The following is a 7,920-nucleotide window of genomic DNA, read 5'->3' as shown; positions in this document are numbered from 1 at the left end:
TACCAAGGTAATTCTTCCTCAGTGGACTAAAGAAACATAGTGGTAAAATGGCAACCAGACCACCGTGTAAGATCTGTAAGCAGCCCTTGGCCAGGATCTATTTCTTACCTCCTTCTCCACATCTATGCCACATATACTCCATTTCTAACAGGGAAGGGGCACAATGACATGATAATGCTTTAGGTCTCCAGGTGTTAGTGTCAACACAGATCCTATTTCTAACATCTCTCAGCATGTCTTGCAGTCTACTACCCAGTCCACAGTTACCAGAGGAAATGACCGTCTCTTTAGTGAAGGAATAGTATATCCATTTTGTGTATACTAAGTATGGTTTTGCATGGTCTTTTCTCCTGGGTATCTCACTATCTCTTCCGGCAATGATTTCTAAGTCTGATAACTGGTTTAGCTCTAGAATCTTGGCAAGAGGTCATGACTCTTAAATGGACCAAGTGTTTTCAGTCCCCTGATCTTTCATCCTTGATTTCCTCTGTTGGCACAAATTGAATAGTAATTTGTTGGCTGCCCACCTGTTTTCCCTGGGGAGCTTGTGTTCCGTATCCATATGGGTGTGAACTGTATTCATTACCCTTTTCATATTACATCCTCTTGGCTACCACTCAAATTTTGCCAGTCATCATTATGGTTGGTTGTAACCACTTCTCTTCTGGTGGTGAAACACTTTTGCCTGGCCTCTCTTTTCTTGTTATTAGTGAGACAAGTTCTTTTCTCTTTTCTTTCCTTTTCTTTTCCCTTTCCCTTCCTTTTTTTTTCTTCTCTTCCCCCCCTCCCCTCCCCGCTTTGGTCTTCCTTTGGAACATTATGATTTTGTGAGCCTTGTGACTGCTTGTAATATAGCCTATCTATCATGTCTCTTCCTTCACTATCTATGAGGCAATTCTGGCATTTTATCTTTATTCAATGTGGTCCATCAGTTTTCCGTGGTTTAGGGGCATTATACGAATTAGTTTGACCAACTTCTGGGATCCTTTCCAGGAATTTATATCCTGTAATTTGGGTTAACACTCCCAAGTCCAGTTTTATATTCCAACTCTCTTGATCAGCATCCTCAGAATCTAGTTTCATACTTAAAGCTATAAGTGAAAGTTGTGTCTTATACTTCCTTTGCAGTATAGTCCATTTCTCCTTTATGAGGACCAATACATCCCCAGATGGGATATGCAATGAATTAACCCTGTTTACATCTATTGGTCAAGGCATGAAATGGCAGCGGATCCTAAGGTGAACTGTGGTGGTTTTCTACTGTGTCAATTTACCTAAGAAGAAATCTTCTCTTATGATATATATATATATATATTTTTTAAATATATATTTAAAATGTTTCTTTACTGGAGCAAGATTCCTGACCAGTATAGAATGATGTATTTATTAAGCAGAAACCTGTGCAGAAACTACTACATATTATCCATGTGGACAGGTTTTGGTTACACTGCACCTATTGATGGAATAGTCCCACTGAATCAAAAAATACAGAGTTAGGGTAACAAAATTTGACAATATGTTATGTAAGTCAAATTTGAAAAGACATATTAAGTATATCTGCTCTGAGAGAAAAGCATCGAATTCTCTGTTTACACATTTTGTAGTTTTATTGTAACAAAGCATGGGGTACACTTCTTTTTTTTTTTTTTAAGATTTTATTTATTTATTTGACAGAGAGAGACACAGCGAGAGAGGGAACACCAGCAGGGTGAGGGGGAGAGGGAGAAGCAGGCTCCCCGCAGAGCAGGGAGCCCGATGTGGGACTTGATCCCAGGACCCTGGGATCATGACCTGAGCCAAAGGCAGTCACTTAACCGACTGAGCCACCCAGGTGCCCCGCACCTGGTACACTTCTAATGTTTAAAACTAAGCATTATCTTTCCTATCCAGTGAACCATAAAGAAAATTAAAAATAAATAGGAACGAAAGTACAATAGAGTATGCCTATTCCAAATAAGATCCTACAGGTTCTGCTAATTCTTCCATTGAGTGGCAAGGTTCAAGTCATCATTAGGAGAGAATTTTATTTCAAAAGTGTCATCTTAAACTGCAAGGATGTCTGTTAAACATCACAACTGAACATGCCAAAGGAAAAACCATGTTGTCAAATGCCCACTAACTCACCCAAACATCTCAAACACACCCTTTTCTGACTTTCTATAACCCCAGTTTTTAACGTTTTTTTCTTTCTTTTTTTAATCAAGAGAAAGTAGACAAATACATGTTGGTAAGTGCTAACTGTCCATTTTCACATAGAGAGGCAGTGTAATCTCTGAGCCTAATACACAGAGGAAAGAGGAAAAGAGAATTCTATGCACTACTACACAAGGGTCTAGTACCCTCCAGGTTCCAGCAGAAATAAGGAAGCAGAGGGTTTTCTTTTTTCCCAGAGCAGAGTGGTGTCAATTCCATAGTTTTTATTAAAGACTGGAAGGAACAAAAATGAATTTGGAACATAAAAGGGTAGAGATTCTTTTCCCACTATATTCTGCTCAAGGTATAGCCCACCCCCAAATAAGTTAAGAACCATGGTAAAAAGGACATTCTTTCCTCAAAAACCTCAAAAACAGGGTCACAAGGTATAAGAAGGAAGCAAGAAAGAAGGAAAGAAAGACAAATCAAAAACAAAAACAAAAACAAAACTGCAACTTGTTCCCAGAGATTGGAGAAAATTTTAAAAAGTAAGGTTGGAATCCCACCAGTGTTCATTAGTCATCTCCTTCATCATCCTCTCTCCCCTCCCCCATCATCATCTTCATCACCATCATCTTCATCCCCTTCTCATCAGTATCTTCCAATCCTTTTTCTTCTTCATCATTTTCTTATCCTTTCTCTTATTAATCATCCATGTCAGAAACTATACAGTAATGGATTTGGCCAAATATCATCTTTGATGACCTCTCCTAACTCATTTGCACCTGCATCAAAATGGTCAGTAAATCAGGTTAAGAAATGCTCTGGTTCCTCATGCTGTCTCTTCCTGCTGGCTTTATTTTGTGTATGACTTGAACATTTCGGTCAAATCCTTTCCAAATTTACATTTGATTTCAGTGGATTTTGAAGATGGATTACTATCATTCATATGAAATTCTTTGTAGAGAACTTTGTTTTGGAAGTGAGGGTTTTTGTGAAAACAAAAAATTGGTTCTCTAACGTGATTTAGTATCTTCAAATTCTGTGACTTCAACTCTTGTCAAATCGTGCTTCTTCATCCTTCTCCCCAAGCAGGCAGACAGACACTTGTGGATGGTTGACAAATGTGATTCCACCGAAATTTGGGATTATCTTGCTCAATTCAGCCTCTTCTGAAAAAATGGTTGGCAGAGTTTGCTAGATTTCTGTTCTACTTTCAAAATCTCCTCACTGGCTTGTTCATTAAGTCTATTTCATTTGCACTTAATCCCATGCTTCTCGCTGTTCTTTTTCTGAGGTCTCGATTCCACCGTGGTTGGTGTTGAGCTCCCTTTAAGGGGGCTGGTGCTTACACGGTGCTGCTCCTGCAGGGGGTTGAGAGGAGTGCAGCAGGGAGGGGATGAGAAAGGACGGTCAAGAAGACGCCAGCGGTTTCCGCTCAGCCACGCATGCGTGCGTGCTCGGCCCCGCCTCCTCTACTGCGCACGCGGCCCTCTCTTCCAGACGGGCACGCTCACCGACTGGACTGGCGCAGCGTGCTGTCAGCCTGGTTTCCTCCTTCAGAGGCTTGGTGGCGGCAAGGATATGGCGGGCAGGCGTTTAGCTCTTCTTACTCCTCGTGCTCTAGCTCTCTTTTCCCTCTCCTGGGAGCCACCTCCTCCTCACAGCAGCAGCAGCAAGGGGTGTTATGGTATCTTAAAGCAGGTATTATTTTTATTAATTTTGAAAAATTAAGTGATAGTTTTTGTCTTTATCGGAGTAAGAAAAGAGGTCCACCCTCTGAACAAATTTTAAAAAGGGTACAATACTGTATTGTTAATTATAGGCATAACATTGTACAATAGATCTCTAGAACTTATTTATCTTGAATAACTGAAACTATACCCTTTGAACAGAACTCTCCATATCATTCATTCCAGCCCCTAGAAACCACCATTTACTTGTTTCTCAGTTTGGCCATTTTAATACTTCATGTAGGTGAGATCATCCCTGATTTGCCCTCCTCTAACTGGCTTATTTCACTTACCAAACGGCCTATAGGTTCATGCATGTTATTGCAAATAGCAGAATTTCATTCTTGTTTAAGGCTGAGTAATATTATTTTGCATGTAAATGCCTCATTTTCTTTATCCATCAATCTTTCAATGGTGTCATAAGTTCAAAAACAGCAGAAGTAAAACCAGTGAATCACCAAAGTAGCAATTTGTCGAAGTTTATTGCACACACACCAAAAAGACAGTTTGTGAACTGGGGGCACTGAAGCCAAAACGTAGAAGAAAACTCAGGGATATATTGTTATAAAGCGGCTTATGTAGTGAGAAGGCATTAAATGTTATCCTTTACAGAGATTGGTTATTTTAATTTTCCTAAATGATAGGTAATTGGTCAGTAGTTATTTCATACTAACCTTGGGAGACAGTGTAAGTATTGTTTATGATTTCCAGAGGCATAAATAAGAAATGACCTGGGTCAAGCTAGTTTTGCAAAATAAGTTTAATTATACTTTGCATGCTAAACTGGTTTTATCTGCTTAGCGTTTTCAATGCTGGTATGCGTTTGTTTTGATTTTAACAGTGGAAATTTAGGTTGCTTCCATAGCTTGGCTATTGTAAATAATACTGCAATAACCATGGAAATACAGATCTTGATTTCAGTTCTTTTGGATACATGGCCTACTATTGTAGGATTGCTAGAGCTAATGATAGTTCTATTTTTAATCTTTTATTCAGGAAGCATCATACTGTTTCCCACAGTGGCTTCACCATTTTATAGTCCACCAACAGTATTTAGAGTTACAGTTTCTCCACATCCTTACCAACGCTTGTTATTTTTTATTTTTTATTTATTTATTTTATTTTATTTTTTTAAGATTTATTTATTTATTTGAGAGAGCGAGAATGAGAGAGAGAGAGAGAGTACATGAGAGGGGGGAGGGTCAAAAGGAGAAGCAGACTCCCCGCCGAGCAGGGAGCCCGATGCGGGACTCGATCCCAGGACTCCAGGATCATGACCTGAGCCGAAGGCAGTCGCTTAACCAACTGAGCCACCCAGGCGCCCATTTATTTTTAAGATTTTATTTATTTATTTGACAGAGAAAGACTGCAAGAGAGGGAACACAAGCAGGGGGAATGGAAGAGGGAGAAGCAGGCTTCCCGTGGAGCAGGGACCCCGTTGTGAGCCTTGATCCCAGGACCCTGGGACCATGACCTGAGCCAAAGGCAGACGCTTAATGACTGAGCCAACCAGGCACCCCTTTTATTTTTATTTTTGATAATAGCCATCCTGACAGTTGTGAAGCGACATCTCATTATGATGTTGATTGCCATTTCTCTGATGATTAATAATATTGAGCTTCTTTTTATATGCTTGTTGGCTATTTGCATATTTTTTGCAGAGAAATGTCTATTAACCTTCTTTGTTCATTTTTTAATCAAGCTATTTGGCTTATTTTTGTTTGTTGTTTTGGGGTCTCTTCTGGTTTTTTATTTTGTTTTGTTTTTTGCTATTTAGTTGAACATCTTTATGTATTTTGAACATTAACCCCATATCAGATATATGATTTGGAAATATTTTCTTCTATTCCATATGTTGTCCTTTCATTGTGCTTATGGTTTTCTTTTTGGGGTAGAAGCTTTTTGCTTTGCTATAATCTCATTTGTCTATTTTTGCTTCTAATGTCTGTTCTTTAGGAGTCATATCCAAGAAATCATTGCCAACAAGACCAATGCCATAAAGCTTTTGCCTATGTTTTCTTTTAGAAGATTTATAATTACAGGTTTTATGTTTAAGTCTTTAATCCATTTTGGGTTGGTTTTTGTATATGGTATAAGACACCAATTTCATTCTTTTGCATATGGATATCCAGTTTTCCCAGCACCATTTGTTCAAGAGACTATCCTTATGGGTTCTTGGCACTCTTGGCAAAGAAGAGTTGACAATATTTGTTTCTGGGTTTGTTTCTGAACCAATCGATGAACTTGGAGTATTCTCCCACTTATTGTGTCTTCTTTAATTTCTTTCAGCAATATTTTATAATTTTCAAGTATAAATAAATCTTTTGTAGTCTTAATTATATTTACATTAAAGTATCTTATTCTTTTTGATGCTATTGTAGATGGGATTTTTCTCTTAATTCTTAAAAATTTTCTTAAGTTTTGAATTTTAAGAAAGTTGGTTTTACTGTATAGAAATGTAACTGATTTTTGTATGTTGATATTGTATCCTGCAACTTTACTGAATTCATTTATTGAGTCTAACACTTTTTTTTTAGTGGAGTCTTTAGGGTTTTCTATATACAAAATCATGTCATCTGCAGGATATAATTTTACTTCTTTCCAAATTAGGTATCATTTATTTCTTTCTCTTGCTGAATTTCTGTCGCTAGGATTTATAGTACTGTGTGATATGGAATTAGTGAGAAGAGGTATCTTTACCTCATTCTTGATTTTAGAGGAAAAGCTTTCAGTATTTCAACACTGAGTATGTTAGCTGTGAAATTTTACATATGGCCTTTATTATTTTGTTTTAATTTTATTCTCTTCCTAGTTTGTTGAAAGATTTTATATAAAAGTGTGTTGAATTTTGTCAAATAATGTTTTTGCATCTGTTGAGATGATCATATGCTTTTTATCCTTCATTCTGTTAATGTAGTGTATTAAATTTATTAATTTGCATATGTTGAACCATCCTTGCATCCCATAGATGAATCCTATTGGTCATGGTGTATGATCCTTATAAAGTGTTGGTGAATTCAGTTTGCTAACATTTTGTTGAAGATTTTTGCATCTATGTTTATTAGGGATGTTGGCCTTTGTTTTTCTTTTGCTTCCTTGCTTGCTTTTCTTTTCTTTTTTTTTTGTAGTGTCTTTGTCTGGATTTGGTATCAAGATAAATCTGTCATCACAAAATAAGTTTGATAGTGTTCCTTCCTCTTCAGTTTTTGGCCAAGTTTGAGAAGGATTGGCATTAATTCTTCATTTAAGTGTTTAGTGGAATACAGCAGTGAGGCTTTTCTTTGTTGGGATGGTTAATTATTGATTCAATCTCCTTACCCATTATTCATCTGTACAGGCTTTTTATTTTTTCACAATTCAGTCTTGGTAGGTTGTAATTTTCTAGGAATTTATCCATTTCTACTAAGTTATCCAATTTGTTGGTATACAGTTGTCCAAAGCAGTCTTTTGTGATTCTTTTTTTATATCTGTGGCATCAGTTGTAATGTCTTTTCTTTTATTTCCAATATCATTTGAGTTTTCACCCTTTTTTCTAAGTTTGGCCAAAAGTTTGTCTAGTTTAAAAAAAAAATTTGACTTTCTAAGCTTGATTTTTTTCTATTTTTCTGTTCTCTGTTTTGTTTATGTCTGCTCTAATCTTTATTATTTCCTTCCTTCTGTTAACTTTTGGCTTAGTTTGTTGTTCTTCTTATTCCCTGAGGTGTAAAATTAGATTGTTTATTTGAGATTTTTTTTAATATGGACATTTATTGCTATAAAATTCCTTCTTAGTATTGCTTTTACTGTATCCCATACATTTTGATATGTAATGCTTTGTTTTCATTTGTCTTAGGATATTTTCTAATTTCCTTTATGATTTCTTCTTTGACCCATTGGTTGTTCAAGAGTGTGTGGTTTAATTTTCACATATTTTGAATTTTCAAGTTTTTCTTCTGTTGATTTCTAGCCTCATTTGATGGTAGTTGGGAAAAGATTCTTGCTGTGATTTCCATCTTCATAAATTTGTTAAAACTTTGTATTTAACCTAACATGTGATCTATACTGAAGAATGTTC

The 7,920-nt window shown here is 36.7% G+C and overlaps 1 pseudogene; it reads right to left on the bottom strand.

The window, feature by feature from the left end:
• Positions 1-2,708: 2,708 nt before the first annotated feature.
• Positions 2,709-4,183, bottom strand: LOC118009671 (annotated as a pseudogene).
• Between the last annotated feature and the right edge of the window lie 3,737 nt (positions 4,184-7,920).

Source organism: Mirounga leonina, unplaced genomic scaffold, assembly GCF_011800145.1.
Source record: "Mirounga leonina isolate KUSES-001 unplaced genomic scaffold, KU_Mleo_1.0 Mir_127, whole genome shotgun sequence".
NCBI classification, from domain to species: Eukaryota; Metazoa; Chordata; class Mammalia; order Carnivora; family Phocidae; genus Mirounga; species Mirounga leonina.
This window is presented reverse-complemented; position numbering and strand designations above follow the sequence as displayed.